Source organism: Bos indicus, chromosome 25, assembly GCF_029378745.1.
Source record: "Bos indicus isolate NIAB-ARS_2022 breed Sahiwal x Tharparkar chromosome 25, NIAB-ARS_B.indTharparkar_mat_pri_1.0, whole genome shotgun sequence".
Taxonomy (NCBI): Eukaryota; Metazoa; Chordata; class Mammalia; order Artiodactyla; family Bovidae; genus Bos; species Bos indicus.
Window position 1 is genome coordinate 25,242,953 of NC_091784.1, and position 19,440 is coordinate 25,262,392.

The window sequence follows — 19,440 nt, forward strand, 5'->3', positions numbered from 1 at the left end:
CCACCTCCCATCTTCCCACTGTCAGCCACTAGCTTGTTCTTTATATCTATGAGTCTGCTTCTTTTTTGTTTGACTCACTAGTTTGTTGTACCTTTTAGATTCCGCATGTAAGGGGTATCATACACTATCCATGTTTCTCTGTCTGACTTATTTCACTTAGAAGCAATGCCTTCATCTTGCTGAGAACAGCCTTGGGCAGAATCTAGCCCCCTTTTTACCTCTTCACCTCCTAGAATGTCCTTCCTACCTCCTACAGTCCATTCATATCAAAATGACTCCTATGTCTTGAATATGCCTCGCAGGCTCTCATTTCCACCAAATTGTGCATGATTTTCTTCTTGCTTTGTTCACTAGCCACTCCTGCTCTATACTTCACACCTGCCATCACCTTTCACCTGGACAAGTCTCCTTTAATGGCTCTCCCTTCAGAGTCTTCCCTGACTCTCCCAGACCATTTTAGATGTCTTTGCTGCAATTCCTTCAAGACCCATACAAGCTTAAGGCGTGCTCAGTCACTTCAGTTGTCTCTGACTCCTTGCGACCCCATGGACTGTAGCCCTGCAGGCTCCTCTGTCCATGGGATTCTCCAGGCAAGAATACTGGAGTGGGTTGCCACGCCCTCCTCCAGGGGATCTTTCCGACCCAGGGACTGAACCGTGTCTGCCTGCATCTCCCGCATTGCAAGTGGATTCTTTACCCACTGAGCCACCTGGGAAGTCCCATATCAGTTTGGTGCCTGTTCCCTAGATCTTCAGGCTTACGTTTCTTAGGGTCCTTCTCCTCCTGGAATTAGGATTTCTAGATTTACCAAACAAAATTTCAAAACAACCATTGAAATTTGAATTTCAGGTAAACAAGTATTTTTTTAGTATAAACTTACTAATCACTAAAAAAATTCCCTCATTTACCCGAAATTCAAGTTTAACTGCAAATTCTGTGTTGTATCTGGCACCTTTACCTGAAATTCTTGCTCATCTTCAAAGAAGCTGGTTTTTGCATTCCCAGAGATGGAACTCACATGCCTTAGAAATTCAGCTTGAAGTTCTTAAACACAACCAAAAACTGGTTCTTGGAAGCAACATTACATCCTTGTTGATCATAAAACCAGAGGTCCAGTATTGCAACCTACCGAAATCTCTGCCATTTAGAAGATAAGGATGCTGCTTATTGCCAAGATCCAGCCACTCGCACTTCCAGAATGCACTTCTGAGGCCGTATTGGTTCAAGGTTTAAGCAAGACAATCGTTCCCTCAGTGCTAATCTCAGCTAAATACGCTCCACAGCAAAACTGCCTTGAAAACACTTCCCAGATATCAAGTCTGCACTAGAAGGATAAGTGGAGATAAACCGCTATAGTTAGAACCTTGGGGACCCAAAACCACCATGCTCCTTCACACTGGACAGAGGTTTTGCAATTTTTATCTCCAAAGTAATTTTATCTCAAGAGCACCATTGCCTTTTCCTGCTACCTTGCCTCAGCGTGGCACATCTTGACAGGTTTAATTAAATCTGAATTTCAGGAGGAGTGTCTGAGTGTTGCAAAACCATTCTTCACTAAAAGACAGATTATTCTTTAAATTTCTCACTTTCCCCCCAACATTCTGAAGCTTTGCATAACAATAGTTGTTTTTTTTTTAAGATTCCATGTCAATGGAGCACAGTATAGATATTTGTTGAATGAATATATAAGTTGCCAAAAATCTATTAATAAACATCTACCATCAGGCTGGAGAAGGAAATGGCAACCCACGCCAGTATTCTTGCCTGGAGAATTCCGTGGACAGAGGAGCCTGGTGGGCTACAGTCCATGGGATGGCAAAGGGTCGGATACGACTAGGCGACTAAACCACCACCACCATCAGGCAGGGGGCTAAGAACTTTGTTATCTTTAGCTCACTCAAATTTCACAGAAATAATATTGGGTCAGAGATAACACATTTTAGAGGAGGAAGCTAGGCTCAAATATTAAGTAAATACTCCAAGTCCACATAGGTAGCAGAAGAGCTTGGATTTGTTTAGGCACTACAGGAGTTGTATAGTTCCCCAAACCATCAACTTAGGATTCAGCTATATGACTTGCTTTGCCCAAATAGTTATTCAGATATGACACAAAAAGAGTTCTTAAGTATGCACATGTGCTTTGGCCTGCCTCTGTGTTCTGGTGACCTTAACCAAGCTTTATTCAGGATCCCCTGAACTTTTCAACTAGTCCTCAGCTTTTGGACTTCTGAGTTTGTCTCCAACTTTACCAGGAACCCTGCTCTCAGTTTAGCCAGAATCCCCCATTCTCTTTATCTGATCACCTTCCATATTTGCTTGGATTCCTCATCCTCCACCATCAGCCAAGTGATATTTAATCATACTGACCTGCCTTTAGCAAGAATTCTATTAGTTTGATTTAGCCAGAATCCTCCCTACCACACTTCTTAGCCTTGATATTTCCTCTTAGTAATTTTCTATCCACTGACTTCCACCAACACTGTGCTCCTCGGCTATAAGTTCCCACTTTTCCTTGTTGTATTCAGAGTTGAGTCCAATGTCTCTCCCCCACTGCAAGATCCCACTGCAGTTGTTCCTACACCTGGCACAGAGGTAAAGAATCCTCTTGAGATACAGGAGACCCAGGTTGGATCCCCAGATCAGGAAGATCCCCTGGAGAAGGGAATGGCTATCGACTCCAGTATTCTTGCCTGGGAAGTCCCATGGACAGAGGAGCCTAGGGGGAGCTACAGTCCATGGAGTCACAAGAGTCAGTCACAGCTTAGCAACTAAACCACCATCACCACCTACACCTATCACAGTGGCCCCTCCTGGAGAAAGGACGCCTTACCATCTTCAGCAAGTGTCGTGAATATATTTTTCTTTAGCACATACCACTGGTAGCTGCTGGTACAAAAGGATAAGATACTGAACTGAACTCAGTCCTCACCTAGTTGACTTGCAACTCAAAGCAGAGCAACACAGCTGAACCCGCTAGCTCAGCTGTACTGCAATTGGCTTGCAGGACTAGAAGCCTTTAAGATTTCAAATTTGTTTTGTAAGCAGCAAAAGCTGCCTATTGCAGCTAGGAGGTCACATGTCTCATCTGTTACAAATGGGTTTCATGCCTGCCTCAAGTGGCTGGTGGTCATGGTCTTGAACTCACTGAGAGCTTAAGGCACAGATGGCTTCTTCAAGTGTTCTGGCTCTACCCCTGGATCTTGGCAGGTCCTATAAACTTGAGACACTGAAGGAGTCCTGTGATAAAGTACTAGAGGTCCATGGAACAAATCCCATCAGTGGCTACAGACTCTCCTTAGGTCTAGGAAACATCCAGGGATTCTAACCTGATATGCTTGCCCTGTCCTTATGCTCAGTCGCTCAGTCTTGTCCAGCTCTTTGCAACCCATGGACTGTAGCCTACCAGGCTCCTCTGTCCGTGGAATTTCCCAGGCAAGAATACTGGAGTGAGTGGCCATTTCTTCCTCTAGGGGATCTTCCCGACCCAGGGATTGAACCCAGATCTCCTGCATTGCAGGAGGATTCTTTACCACTGAGCTACCTGGGAAGCCCTATCCTGTAATCATGAATCCTTAAATTTTGATTGATTCTTACTTTTTTCAGTGGTGACTGCTCCTTCTTGGTCATGCTCTGCCAAAGATGTAATCATTTGTGGATTCCAGCTCTCCTCCATGGGGCTTGTTGACTTTTGGAATTCAGTAACTTTGTGTTTTCCTTATAACCTTAGCTCTCTGTTGGCCTCCCAAAAATATGAGGATGCAGATTATCTGGGTTTTTTTCTCATTGTTAGCATAGGAGTCACATTCTCTTGCAGCTTTAACATCCCCAGGGAACTACTGCTTGATACACATACACTCAGACAAATTTCATCTCGCTTCTCCTTGGTGTTTTGTTCACTGGCGCTTTGAAGCAGCTTTTATATGCACCTTTGAATTGCCCCAAATCATTAACCTAATTGCATGTGTACAGAAGATTTTTCATAAAGGTTTGAGGAGAAAGTAGAAGTTACACTGAAGAAGCGCAAATAACTGAAATCTTAGCATTGTCAAACTTGGGTCTAAAGTGTTTTCCATTTACTCCAAAATTACCAGGATCACTACCATTTTGAAAAACATACTTCAGAATTCTGCCATATTTGCTTAGCTCCCACCCACCTCCAAATTTTTGGCTCATTCCCTGCTTTCCCATATTCTGTATTCCCTCATTTTAGGAATGGTGTCTTAGGGACCTTTGGACATAAGCAATGGAAACTCAAGTTAATTAGACTTCAACTGAAATAGAAGTGTGTCAGTGGCTCAGCAATTAGGTGGGCTTCCCTGATGGCTCAGATGGTAAAGAATCCACCTACGATGCAGGAGACCTGGGTTTGATCCCTGGGTCAGGAAGATCTCTTGGAGAAGGGAATGGCTACCCGCTCCAGTATCTCTGCCTGGAGAATCTCAGGGAGGGAGAAACCTGGTTGGCTTATGGTGTCTTATGGTGTCTGTCGCAGAGTTGGACGTGACTGAATGACTAAGCACTCACACATGCAGCAATTGGGTACATTCAAGGGTGACACAACTGGATCCAAAAATTCTGTGTTAATAAGTCTCTTTCTGATACATGGATCTGCTTCCTTCTTTATTGGTTTCATTCTCTGATTGGTTTCTTCCCAGTAGAGACATAGTAACTTTAGATCCAGATTCTCCCTGAAGTCAGAATTGCAGGAAAAAGAGATACGTTCTTTGCTCATGGCTCCAGCCACGTTCAAGATCATAGACTTTACGGGCTCAAGGCTCAGTCATGTGCCCATTCCCTGAATCAGGGGAAAGGTTTAGCACCACTGAAATCGTAAGAACAGAGGATGGGAAAGGGCTGGTTTCTCAGGAGGGAGCCATTAGAAGAGACAAAGCAAGTTTAAGATCTTATTGTCATCAGTTCTCTTCTCTAAGAGGCAGCAGTAAGAAGTGATTATTACTCACAAACCCTCATGAACAGTTTTAGAAATTATGAATTATTTTTGTGCTTCACTTACCTGCTTTTCTAAACATACAGACAAATAAAAATCTGTGTACATTCAAAGGGTTGTATTACACCAAGGAATGCCTGAGGCTGAGGCGGTCAGTGATCAGGACCATGACCTTGGGCAGTATGATATTTGCTGGCTATAAACTCCCCTCCTGTCTGTCTAGCCTGGACCTCTCCTCCCCTCCCTGGGTCTCCAGCACACTGCCCTTTCTACCGCCATCACCTGCATGGGTGCACAATTTACTGCTGTCTTCCCTACACTCTGGACCTCCTCCCAGACGATGCTCTGGGAAGAAATCCTTCACAGTTCCCAGCTGGTGTTTGAGCTCTGATTAGGAGACAAATGACCTCAATTTCCAGAGAAGGCAATGACACCCCACTCCAGTACTCTTGCCTGGAAAATCTCATGGACGGAGGAGCCTGGTAGGCTGCAGTCCATGCGGTCGCGAAGAGTCAGACACGACTGAGTGACTTGACTTTCACTTTTCACTTTCATGCATTGGAGAAGGAAATGGCAACCCACTCCAGTGTTCTTGCCTGGAGAATCCCAGGGACGAGGGAGCCTGGTTGACTGCCGTCTATGGGGTCGCACAGAGTCGGACAGGACTGAAGCGACTTAGCAGCAGCAGCAGCAGCAGACCTCAATTTCACAAGCATTGGATGGGACCAAGCAAACACTCCTTGTTCAGCACCAATAGCTATTACTATGAGACTAGATGGGCGCTGGCCACATGGTTTGGAAGTGGGGAAGCAGTGAGGGACAAGTTTTTATGGGCTTGGAAACACAGTCTTAACAGATTCACAAGTCAAAATTGGTCTTTTTGAAGCCTTTAAGCAGGGTGGCCTCTCATTACTTCATCGTATGAGATGAATACGACCCTGGAGTTGTGTACCTCGGAGGCACTGCCTTCAAAGACTTCCATGTCTGCCCCGGTGTTACGATGGGGAGAAGGTGACTCACTAATTGTTCCCTCCCCCATCCACCCAACATATATGCAGGAAATTAAGATCAAAAGCCCAGACTCAGTGGGACAATCAGGTGGGTGAGATCACTCAAAGCTAGAAGGAGGGCTTCCCTGGTGGTTCCGTGGTTAGGAATCCACACTGCAATGCAAGGGACACGGGCTTAATTACTGGTCTAGGAAGATCCCACATGCCCTGGACCAACTAAGTGTGTGGGCCACAAACACTGAATCTGCATGCCTAGAGCCTATTCTTGGCAAAAAGAGAAGCTACCGCAGTGAGAGGCCCACACACCACAACAAAGAGTAGCCCCCGCTCACCGCAACTAGAGAAAAGCCTGGGCATCAACGAACACCCAGCACAGTCAAAAAATTAAATAGATCTTTAAAAAAGAGCTATAATGAACCAAAAGGAATGCTTGGAGGAATTGGACACTTTGGCCTGGGGAGAAGGGACTGAGAGGAAACCAGTTTTGAGTTTAGATGGCAGAAAGATGATTCCAGAAAGGAGGTCTGATATGTTCTGAGTGATACGAGAGGCTGGAAATGGGAACTTGGCAGCATGAGGAGCAAGAGTCAGATTTTGAGTCAAATGTTGGAAGGAGGTTTTAATTATGCAGGGTACCCAGAGGATCCTGCTGGTTGATGGGTTGCCTGACACGTGTTCTCTCTAGCCTATAAGCCTTTGCAGGTCTTCTCCCTGCTTAGGAAATTCCTTTGACTCCTGACCCAGCTTTTTTCCTCAATCCCTTTGCTATTCTTAGGTTATTTTTCAATTAATTTAAAGAATCATTTCTCCTGGGACATTTGCACCAAGCATCTTTCTCCTACTCCCAAATCAGATATATACACTTTTTACATGCTATTTGGGACTTCTCCAGTGGCTCCACGGGTAAAAAATTCACCCGCAGTGCAGGAGACACAGGAGATGCATGGTCAATCCTGGGGATGGGAAGGTCCCCTGGAAGTGGAAATGGAAACCCACTCCAGTATTCTTGCCTGAAAAATCCCATGGACGGAGGAGCCTGGCGGGCGACAGTCCAAGGGGTCCCAAAAGAGTTGGACACAACTGAGCAACTACGCATGCACGCATGCATGTGCCATTTACAAAGTTCTCTATATGATTCCATCCATCTTCACTACTATCATCACCATAATCTTCATAACAATTGTTTATTATTGCTATTGTTATTGCAATTATTACATATATTAATGTCATCGTGCTTGTGTGCTTATTTGTGTCTGATTCTTTATGACCCTTTGGACCCTAACCCACCAGGCTCCCCTGTCCTTGGGATTTCCCAGGCAAGAATACTGGAATGGGTTGCCATTTCCTCCTCTAGGGGATCTTCCCAACCCATGGATCAAACCCATGTCTCCTGAAGCTCTCTCATTGCAGGTGAATTCTTTACCCACTGAGCCATCATTTGAGCTTCCCAAAAATGTTATTACATAATATAATTATTACAGTTATGAACATTATGCAATATTATTATTATTGAGGTCTTCTGTGTGCCTGTTCCTAGGGTGAGTGGTTTTGCATGCATATTCTCTTAACTAGCCTGCAAAGTAAATGTTATCTCCAGGCTTTCCCATACTACTCCACTCCTGCATGAGGAAACTGAGAGATATGTAGGTTAATTTGTGGGTGGATAGGGAAGTTCGGGGGCTTCCCAGGTGGCACTCATGGTAAAGAACCTGCCTGCCAATGCAGGAGACATAAGAGGTGCGATTTGGATCCCGGGGTTGGGAAGATTCTCTGGAGGAGGGCACGGCAACCCACGCCAGTATTCTTGCCTGGAGAATTCCCATGGACAGAGGAGCCTGGTGGGTGATGGTTCACAGGGTCTCAAAGAGCTGGACACGACTAAAGTGGCTTAGCACGCATGCACAGGGAGGCTCAGATTTGACCTCAGGTCTCTCTGACACTTACCATGTTGATTTGCAGTTGTCCATTATCCTGCTGTTCTCCCCTTCTCTGCCAGGACTGGCCTGGTGGAGGGTGGGTGACAGATGAGGGACTCCATAAAGCTCAACCCTTTTTTTTTTTTTTTTTTGCTGATTGAAAATGCTGAATGATTAAGAAAGAAGTAACATGTTCCATTGCTTAAGGGCAGGAAACACGGAGAAGAGGGAGGAATGAGATGATTTCCCCAGCTTGAAATAAAGGCTCAGGTACTAACTGGCTTCCAATGACCATGCCAAGGAACAAACCCGTGGCAGGGGCAATGGGCTGGACCTCTGTGAGCTTCTGGAAGTGTGGTCAAGACTGTCATGGTCAGCCATCAGATAAATGGCAAGGTGGGACTCTGAAAGTGTGAAAGTGTTAGTCACGAAATCATGTCCAATTCTATGCGACCCCATGGACTGTAGCCCACCAGGCTCCTCTATCCATGGAATTCTCCAGGCAAGAATACTGGAGCCGGCTGCCATTCCCTTCTCCAGGGGATCTTCCCGACCCAGGGATCAAACCCAGGTCTCCTGCATTGCAGGCAGAGTCTTAACCATCCGTCTGAGCCACCAGAGAAGCCCAAGGTGAGACTTTAAGCCCAGGCATAACACACTCTGAAATCCTTGCTCTCGTTCACGTCTGCCTGGACCTGTGCAGGTATATCCGGTGTAAGTGGCCACTGCCAGCCTCCCCAGGCTGGCACAAGGCAGGGGTTTCCCCCAGTTGCCTACACATTATTCCCCCTGCCCAGGAAGGATATTTAGATGGGAGTCTGGGCAGCCTTGGGGAACCTCTGCTTGCCAGGTCTTTGCTGAAGCCTGCCTACCTCCCTCCTAGAAGGTACAATATTGAAAATCAATGGGGAGAAAGTGTTTGAAAGGAGAACTAAATCAAATATCCCAATATGGAGGAGTTAATCATCCAAAATTAACCTTATAACGTCTAGTATCAAACTGATCTATAAAGAAAATCAATGAGAGCAAATCAAACCCTGAAGCCTTTTGCCCCCACCCTGGATCCCGCCGTGACCAGAGAGTGGCGATTGTGCTCCATTACCTGGAAACCATCCCTCAGCAGTTGATACATTTAGCCGAGGGGCTCTCAATAGAGAGTTTTCATATACATTTCTCCTCCTGCATTTGCTTAACTGCCATTCTTAGAGCCTTAAATAAGATGCACTTAGCTGAAAATTGTCCTTCACCGAGGAGACACGCTGTTCCCGCTGAGACAGATAATCCAGCATTGTATATTTTCATGCTCAGAGGAAAGCAAGATGCTCATTAGAGATGCAGCTATTCCTCTGTTCCAAAGCAGCCCAGAGGGATTTCCAGGGCCAGTAGGTTGCCCTGAGGGACAGAGGGAGCAGGACAGAAGGGAATCTCTAGGGGCACATCGAGGAAGGTATTTTTGGCCAAGCCTGATGTGAGGACGGGGGCTTCCCTGGTGAATCAGTGGTAAAGAATCCCCCTGCCAATGCAGGAGACGCAGGTTTGATCCCTGAATGGGGAAGATCCAGCGGAGGAGGAAATGGCAATCCACTCCGGTATTCTTGCCTGGGAAATCCCATGGACAGAGGAGCCTGGTGGGCTACAGTCCATGAGGTCACGAACAGTCAGACATGACATAGCGACTGAGCACCCGTGATGTGAAGGATGCTGGGGGCACTGGCCTCATGATTTGGCAGAATGAGGAAAGATGCCAGAAGTGGTGAGAGGGCCTGGGCACCTGAACTCCAATGTTTCCAACCACTCCAAGGTACCAATACGTAAAATGGGAGTGATTTTTCTAGATAAAAGTGTTGGTGTGAGGTTGCTTATTGTCTATTTCTCTCACTGGATGTAATCCCCATGAGAGTGGAGGCTATGCCCACTGTGTTCACTAATGAACTTTTGGAGTCCAGTATAATACCTAGCTAGCACATAGCAGGCATTCTCTCTATATGGATGAATTAATGAATGGAAATAGCTCAGCAAAGTTCAACCCCTGATTTCTAGTAAAAGCTCATGTATAATAAATGGTAGTGAGGTGATATTGGTGGTAGTAATATTAATAATAACACTTCATAGGTGTTATAGTGCCATAGATGCTATGCTCACCAGCATGCATTTTCAAAAAATTACTTTTTTTTTTAGAAAGATGGTAAAAAAAATTATTACTTTTTAAAAAATACTTTATTTATTTATATTTGGCTGTGTCAGGTCTTAGTTGCAGCATGCTGGCTCTTCATTGCCATGTAGGGGCTTCTGGGTTCAGTGGCTACAGGGTACAGACTTAGTCATCCTGCAGCACGTGACATCTTAGTTCCCCAACAAGAAATCAAACTTGTGTCTCCTGCATTGGAAGACATATTTCTTTTTTTTTTTTTTTTTTTTTAATTTTTAAACTTTACAAATTGTATTAGTTTTGCCAAATATCAAAATGAATCCGCCACAGGTATACATGTGTTCCCCATCCTCAACCCTCCTCCCTCCTCCCTCCCCATACCATCCCTCTGGGTCGTCCCAGTGCACTAGCCCCAAGCATCCAGTATCCTGCATTGAACCTGGACTGGCAACTCATTTCATACATGATATTATACATGTTTCAATGCCATTCTCCCAAATCTTCCCACACTCTCCCTCTCCCACAGAGTCCATAAGACTGTTCTATACATCAGTGTCTCTTTTGCTGTCTCGTATACAGGGTTATTGTTACCATCTTTCTAAACTCCATATATATGCGTTAGTATACTGTATTGGTGTTTTTCTTTCTGGCTTACTTCACTCTGTATAATAGGCTCCAGTTTCATCCACCTCATTAGAACTGATTCAAATGTATTCTTTTTAATGGCTGAGTAACACTCCATTGTGTATATGTACCACAGCTTGCTTATCCATTCATCTGCTGATGGGCATCTAGGTTGCTTCCATGTCCTGGCTATTGTAAACAGTGCTGCGATGAACATTGGGGTACACGTGTCTCTTTCCCTTCTGGTTTCCTCAGTGTGTATGCCCAGCAGTAGGATTGCTGGATCATAAGGCAGTTCTATTTCCAGTTTTTTAAGGAATCTCCACACTGTTCTCCATAGTGGCTGTACTCGTTTGCATTCCCACCAACAGTGTAAAAGGGTTCCCTTTTCTCCACATCCTCTCCAGCATTTATTGCTTGTAGACTTTTGGATCGCAGCCATTCTGACTGGTGTGAAATGGTACCTCATAGTGGTTTTGATTTGCATTTCTCTGATAATAAGTGATGTTGAGCATCTTTTCATGTGTTTGTTAGCCATCTGTATGGGAAGACAGATTCTTAACCACTGGACCACCAGAGAAATCCCCGGCATTCATTTCTTACTGGATCCTCAAAGTGATAGCTTCTTATTATCCTCATTACTTTGTAGATTAGGAAATAAGGCTCCAAGAGGCTGAGTGATAAACCCAAGTTTATAGAGCTGGTGTTGGAGCAAGATATGAACATAAAGAAGGAAAAAGTTCTTAACCTCTGTGCTGTACAGATAACAAAGATGACGGTGATGGTTGTGATGATATTGGTGAAGGTGATGGTTGGGTTTATAGTGATGATAGTAATGAGGGGCTTCCCTGGTGGCTCAGATGGTAAAGAATCTGCCTGCAATGCTGGAGACCTGGGTTCAATCCCTGGGTCAGATAGATCCCCTGGAGACGGGAATGGCTACCCACTCCAGTATTCTTGCCCAGAGAATTCCATGGACAGAGGAGACTTGTGTGCTACAGTCCATGCGGTCTCAAAGAGTGGGACACGACTAAGTGACTAACACTTTCACTTTCACATAATGTCGAAGAGGAAAGAGAAAAGAAGACATGCGTCTGTGCCTATGACTGGCCATATCCAAGCAGATGTGCAGTGTCCAAACTCAAGTGCGCTTTCTGGCCATAGTTTTCCTCTGTCTAGGAACAGGAATCAGACAAGTCACAGATGTAAGCACTCAAGAGGACACCAGGCTGTCCTACTTAGTCACTGCAGCTGCTGCAGGATTCCAGACAGTGATGAGAGTTCAGGGCTCAGGAACCAGCTCCTTAAAGGAAGACTATGTCATAAGCAAAGATCTCTGTGAGGAAAGAAGAATTTGGATCTAGAGAGAATTAATACTAGCTTCAGATGTTACTGACTAGTAGCCTGATGCCCATCTGGCCCAAACCAAGGTAGTTTTAAGAAGGTCAGAGGTGTCAGTGTCCCCTTAAGGGAAACACTGAAGAAAGGAAGAAATGGAGCTCATCAGATCCCACGTGTTGCAGACTCCAGATTTGTTGCCTGATTAACCCAGACTCCCATGCAACCCTATGAGGTGGGCCCCACTGCTCTTTTACGTATGAGGATATGAGCTGCAAAGGGGTCATCTATTCACATAATTCTTAAACAAAACTTAAGACCAAATGATTCCAACAGTAATTCCCTCTTCATTGTACCATAGGAACACTAACTCCCCTAGCTGAGTCCAAGGGGAATTTCATTCTCAGAATTTTATGCAGAGAGGGGTTGTTTTTGTAACCCTTTTAGCAGGGGAGGTTTATAGGACCTCACAGACAAGGAAAAAATAATACTAGAGGTATGAATCGAAAGGAACGTTTTTATGACTGTCTCAGAGAAGGAGTAAAGTCGGATACAACTTAGCAACTTAACAACAACAACAGTTTCTTGCCTATCATTTTGCCTCTTGCTGAATTCCTTCTGCACTGAAACACAAGAAACCTGGGCCTAAGTAGGTCTAGATACCAGGTAAGTGATTCTATTGAAAGACCGTGGATTGGAATCCCATACAGGGTTTTGGCTGGATTCAAGTTCTGGCACATGAGTTCAACTCCCAATCTGAAGTGAACGGTTTCAAAATTAGTCTTAATTTTCTAGACCTAGTATCCAGAGTCCCCGCCTAGAGCTCAAATTCTCATCTCCTCCAAGAGATCTTTACCAGGAACTCTACCTACAGTGCCCGCTATGTGATTTCATCTATTTGCTTCATAAGCTGTATCACAACCCAGCATTACCTTACTTACTTGTTTGTTTGGCTGATGTCTATCAATATCACTAGAATAAGTCCATGAGGGCACATGTCTGGGTATGTACCAGGGCAGTATCTCATGCTGGTCCCTTTGTTCCAGCTGCTTACTCCACATGCAATCCCATCCCTCTGTATCTTTTCATGGATGAATCCTTGCTGTTGTGTTGTACAGTTGCTAGGTCATGTACGACTCCTTGAAACCCCATGGATGAAAGTATGCCAGGCTCCAGTCCTTCACTGTCTCCCAGAGTTTGCTCAGATTCATGTCCATTGAGTCAGTGATGCCATCCAACCATCTCGTCCTCTGTTGTCCCCTTCTCCTCTTGCCCTCAATCTTTCCCAGCATCAAGGTCTTTTCTAAAGAGTCAGCTCTTTGAATCAGGGAACCAAGGTATTGGAGCTTCAGTTTCAGCATCAGCACTTCCAGTGAATACTCAGGGTTGATTTCCTTTAAGATTGACTGGTTTGATCTCCTTGCTGTCCAAGGCTGTCACTCAAATCTCGGTCTAAACGTCACCTCCTCGGGTATGCTTTCTTTGGCCACCCTTTCCAAAAGAGCCAACCAATCACTCCCAGCATGTTCCTCTAGTTTACTTCTCTACAGAGCACTCCTCAGTAACAGGAATTCCTGATGGATATTTATTTGCTGCTCTGTTTGTCTGCCCTCTGTAATCTATCTTCATGTACCAGAATGCCAGTTCCATGAAAATAAGACGTTTTCTGTACCACAGCACCTAGAACATGAGCTAACACATAGTGATGGTTAACAAATAGTTGTGGAATGAATGAACTAACTCAACAGAATTAAATAAAGCTGCACAGAGGGAGACTAATTTGTGGGGACATGCACAGTATTGCTGCTCAGCTTCCTGGAGGCTTTGCTTCTCTTTGGGAAGAAGTTGTGTCACCAGAAGGATTTCCCAAGGAGGCTGGTTAACAGGAGCCTATGTGACTGTGGTTTCAGAATCTGGATAAGGGAAATGAGAGAGCTTCTCTTGCACCCATCCTACAGAGGGGGAGTTTGGAAATTGGGGATAAATGAGATATTCAGAGAGAAAATATCTAACTTTTACATAGCACTTGGTCAGTCTTCTACTGCCAATTATTCTTTTTCAAAATGTTTTTTTATTTTATATTGGAGCATAGTTGATTTACAATGTTGTATTTGTTTCAGGTGTACAGAAAATTGATTTATGTATAGATATAGATATATTACTTTTCAAATTCTTTTCCCACTTAGTTTTTTACAGAATAGCAAGTCGAGATCCCTGTGCTATACAGTAGATCCTTGTTGGTTATCTATTTTAAATAAAGGTGATGATTCATGCTCACTCAGTGATGTCCGACTCTCTGTGACCCCATGGACTGTAGCCCACCAGGCTCCTCTGTCCATGGGATTCCTCAGGCAAGAACACTGGAGCGGGTTGCCATTTCCTACTCTAGGGGATCTTCCCCACCCAAGGATCCAAACATATCTCTTGCATCTCCTGCATAGGCAGGCAAGTTCTTTAACACTATGCCACCTGGGAAGTCCATATTAGATAATAATAGTGTGTATAAGTCAATCCCAGACTCCCAATTTGTTGCTCTCCCCACTCTTCCCCCTTGGTAACCGTAATTTTTTTCTTAAATCTTTGTGAGTCTGTTTTGTAAATAAGTTCGTTTGCATCATTTTATTACAAAGCCCCTAGAGGAGCTCCTGGAGACTTTTGCTAGCGCCTTTCTCAAATACAAGGAAATCCAGTCACAGTAAAGTTAAGTAATTTGCTTGTGGAAGTGATGGCAATAGGACTGGGACTCAGGCTTTGGGCATTAGAGTCGTGCTCTTTGCCACTGCCCTGCTGCTCTATCCCACCCTTTCAGAGCAAGCTTGGTAAAGGAGGGAGGGGAGAGATGGCAGAGATGAATAAAAACTGTGAACTGTGACATCAGTAAAATGGCAGAGTGAGCAGCCCCAAACTCTGTCCTCCAGAACAAACATCAAAACACAAGCAGCAACTGTCAGAACCAGCTTGGTCAGGACTTTGGGAAATGATCAAAAGTTTATAGCGACCAAGTGAATGCAGAATCAAGAAAAAGTTTAAAGTGGTAGGAGCTTGCACTTCCTCTTGTCCCACTCTGATTAAATGGCTGTGCCTTGGTCACACAAAGGTACTTGTAGCACTTTCTTACACCAACTCCTTACTATTCAAAGTAGGAGTTCCTTAAAACATTGAAAATAGGGCTACTATATGACCCTGCAATTCCACTTCTGGGCTTATATCTGGGAAAAAAACATAATTCAAAAATATACGTGCACTCCAGTGTTGATTATAGCACTATTTACAATAGCCCAGCCATGAAAGCAATCTAGATATCCATGGATGGAGGAACCGATGAAGAAGATGTGGTACATATATACAATGGAATACTACTCAGCCATAAAAAGGAATTAATGCCACTTGGAGCAACATGGATGGACCCAGATATAGTCATACTGAGTTACAGAAGTCAAAGGCAAATATCATATGATGTCACTTATTAATATATGTGGGATCTAGAAAAATGATACAAATGAACTTATTTACAAAACAGATATAGAGTCACAGATGTAGAAAACAAACTTATACCACGGGGAAAGTGGGTGGTGAGGAGTGGGATAAATAGGGAGATTGGGACTGACAAATACACACTTTCATATATAAAATAGATAACTAATAAGGACCAACTGCGTATCACAGGGAGCTCTACTCAACACTCTGTAAGGAGCTGTATGGGAAAAGAATCCCCCAAAAAGTGAATATATGTATGAAAAAAAAAAAAAAAAGTGAAAGTGTTAGTCATACAGTCATGTTCAACTTTTTGTGACCCCGTGAAATGTAGCCTGTCAGGTTTCTTTGTCCATGGAGTTCTCCAGGCAAGAGTACTGGATTGGGTAGACATTCACTTCCCCAGGGGACCTTCCCAATCCAGGGACTGAATCTGGATCTCCTGATTTGCAGGCAAATTCATTACAGTCTGAGCCACCAGGGAAGTCAGAATATACATATGAATATAATTGATTCACTTTGCTGTGCAGTGGAAACAAACACAACATGGTAAATAATCTCTAATAAAATCTTAAAAAAAACAAATAGAAACAAAACAAAAACAAACAGAAAACAAAGTGGGAGCAAAAGAAAAATCACTAGAATGCAAGGCGTGAAGGGTGAAACTTCCAGTCCTGATATCTTTTCCTTAAGTTTCTCCTTCTTGATCTTGACCTTGAAGATGATCATTTCTCCCCACCTCCTGAGTGCATGCTAAGTCACTTCAGTTGTGTCTGACTCTTTGAAAGTCTATGAACTGTGGCCTCCCAGGCTCCTCTGTCCATGGCATTCTCCAGGCAAGAATATTGGCATGGGTTGCCATTTCCTCCTCCAGGGGAGGATCTTCGATGCAGGATCAAACCTGTATCTCTTATGTCTCCTTCATTGACAGGCAGGTTCTTTACAACTAGCACCACCTGGGAAGCACCACATCCCCTGACCCCCAGCTTCCCTTTTATCAGTCGGGTCTAAGCGTGGGCGTGGACCCTTCCCTAGAGAATGGCTGGCGTGGGGTTAAACCACGTCAAGTAGACACTGTTTACTTCTATCTTACCAGTGAGTAAACTGAGGCTCAAAGAGTCCCCCACCTACTAAGTGGCGAATCCAGGAGTCTGTCTGACTCCAGAGCTAATGTTCTTTAGCACAAAATTTAGTGGCACCCTTATCAACATTGAGAAGCAGTGCTTTGTGCAAATACATGTACCTGAATATAAATTGATCATTTTCCAAGAAAATGGAAGCCTGTTTCACATGAGAACATTTATTTATGGAGACAAGAGTGAAGTGCTGAGTGTCTCCAGAACAGCATCTCAGCCTTCCCTCCATTCATCCTTTGTTCTCCCCGTGATGACAAAAAAAAAAAAAACCTTTTACAAAGAGTTTAAAAAAAAAAAAAACTTCCTGCAAAATCCAATCTTGTCAAAACAACAGCCACATCAGTCATTCTCAGCCTTGTAGGCATGCAAGGTGACTGCACTGAGACTCCTCCAAGGCTTTGAACCAGGCAGACCTGGGGTCGAATCCCATCTCCAACACTTTTGATTCAGGCCAAGTTTGGAGCCTGGCAAGCTATGGTCCATGAGGTTGCAAAGAGTCGGACACGACAGAAGAGACTTAACACATTAGCACAAGTTTCTAAACCTTTCAGGGCTTCAGCTTTCTCATGTCACTCATTTATTCACCAGATACCGACTGGTGCCAGCCTACTCTGTTCAACTTTGGCTAAGTGCTGTCATCCGCTAGGTCCTGGGGCTTTATAAGAGGATCAGGGGAGAAGGAGATGAAGATGCAGCATAGGGGAGGAGAGAGAGCACAGGGGAGTATTAATTGCTTTGACTCTGATGCAAACCTAGACCTACCATGCTGCCTGTATTAACTGCACTCACTCATCTGCCAAAAAAAAAAGGGCAAGTGGAAAGCCATAGGGTGGCCTTGGAATGTGATGAATAGATGCACCTTCTCTGGACAAATTCTCTGGGTCCAAATCCTGGATGTCCCAGTAATGGGTTCTCTGATCCTGGGCAAGTAATACAGCTTCCCTGAGCTTCATTTTCTACTCTGAAAAACCAGGGTGCTGACCATAATAATCTCCATCTCATAGAGTGGTTTTGGAAAAAAATAAAATGAGTTAATTCGTGTCAGCCACTTACCTTGTCTGTGGAGAGCTGATTATTTGTCAGGCCTGAGCTAGGACTTTTTACATCCATGGTTCTGTTTAATTTCACATTGACCACATTAAGCAGATTTTGTCCATTTTACAAGTAGGAAGCTGAATTCCAGAGTGGTGAAGTGAAAGTCTGCTGAATAATGTTAAGGAACTTGTCACAGAATCAGTAGGTGTAGAAATGAGATTCAGACCCTTGTGAGTCGGCCTCCAAGACCTTAGTCTTTTCCCTCACATCCAATGACTCTCCTAAAAAAGGAAATGGGGCAAGTCACCTATGATGTCTTTTGATAATTGTCATTTTCCTTTCTGAGTGTCCACTTCCCTTTGTAGGCCAGTCAAGGACACCATTGGTTAGAGTAACCATGTTAGTAAGAGATGGCCTCGAAGTCTTTCTCAACTCCCCCTTCTCTTCCATCCTTTATGTCCTGGGCATTCTATCTCTTAAATATCTCTTCCCATTCCTCTCTCCCCTCCAAAATGGGAAGGGAGGTCATTACTCACCTGTAGGTCAAAGTGGGCCCCTGTCTGGTCTCCCCAGTTCCAGGTTCTCACCCCTCTATCTTCACAACAGCTTCCATGTAAACTTCAAAGATGTAATTATGACTAGTCCTCTCCCTGCCAAGCACCTTGCCCTCAGCTCTGGCTTGCCCTCAGCTCTGGCTATCATATTTCTTCAACATCTGTCCTCTAAGACATGCCTTTGGGAATTTACCTTCATTCCTGTTTCCAAGAGCACATCTTGCCAAACCATTACAGGGGCTCAAAACATTAGCTACCGAAAGGATCCTGGGATTGTTAACTCTGAAACATTTAAATGGGCAACTCTGTCTGCCTTAAACAGAGAGCAACATCCTATATCTTCGCCAGTTCACTTCCTGAAACTCAGTGTTTAGCTGAAGATTCACCTCCTCCAGGATGTCTTCTTTGGTTACACTGGTTTAGGTACTCTGCCTTCGTGCCCCACCACAGTGCCCTTTGCTACATCTATCTGCTTATTCCACCTGTAAAACTTTGAAATAGTTTTAAAGCTAATATTCACTCTCTTTGCCTTCCAGGAAATGTGAGGGGAAACAGATCCCTGCCCCACTGATGCTGACTTGGCCAATAGGATAATAGTAGATGTGAGGCAAGCAGAGGCTTACTTGTGCTTGCCTGGTTAGGCTTGCACTCTGGTGCTCCTATGATCTACTAGGGGAAGAGACTGCCCTGGATAATTGCTGACCCTTCAAACTGGCTTCAAAATGAATATATGGAGAACAGACTTGGAACCAAGCCCTCAGACTGGAGCAAAATGCAGCTGATTGGCACCTAAAGCAAAGATGACCGTCTGAGCCCAGCCCTAGCCATGTTGCAAGCATGAGAACAAATACTCCTTATTGCAAGCCAGTGGTTGATTACACAGCATTGCGTGGCAATAATGATGAATATTTGCTTTTTTGATTGCTTCCTCCCACCCCTTCAAAACTGTGAGCAACTGAAGGGCAGAGACTGTCTCTTAACATATAAATCTACACCCCCTCCCACTTTCAACATATGATTTGGCACAAGGAAAATGTCCAATGTATGTTTGAGGAAAGAAAAGAGGAGGAAAGCAGAGAAGGAGGGAGTCACAGAGGGCAAGAGGAACGAAGGAAAGAAGAAAAAAATGAATGATGATATTCTCAGTAAAGCACAAAAGCCTTTGCTAAAACTGCGTTTTATTGGCACCTGAATTTAATGATTAAGCCCCATGCCAATGAAACTGTCAGGAAAGATTCAGAAAAGAAGAAACAGAA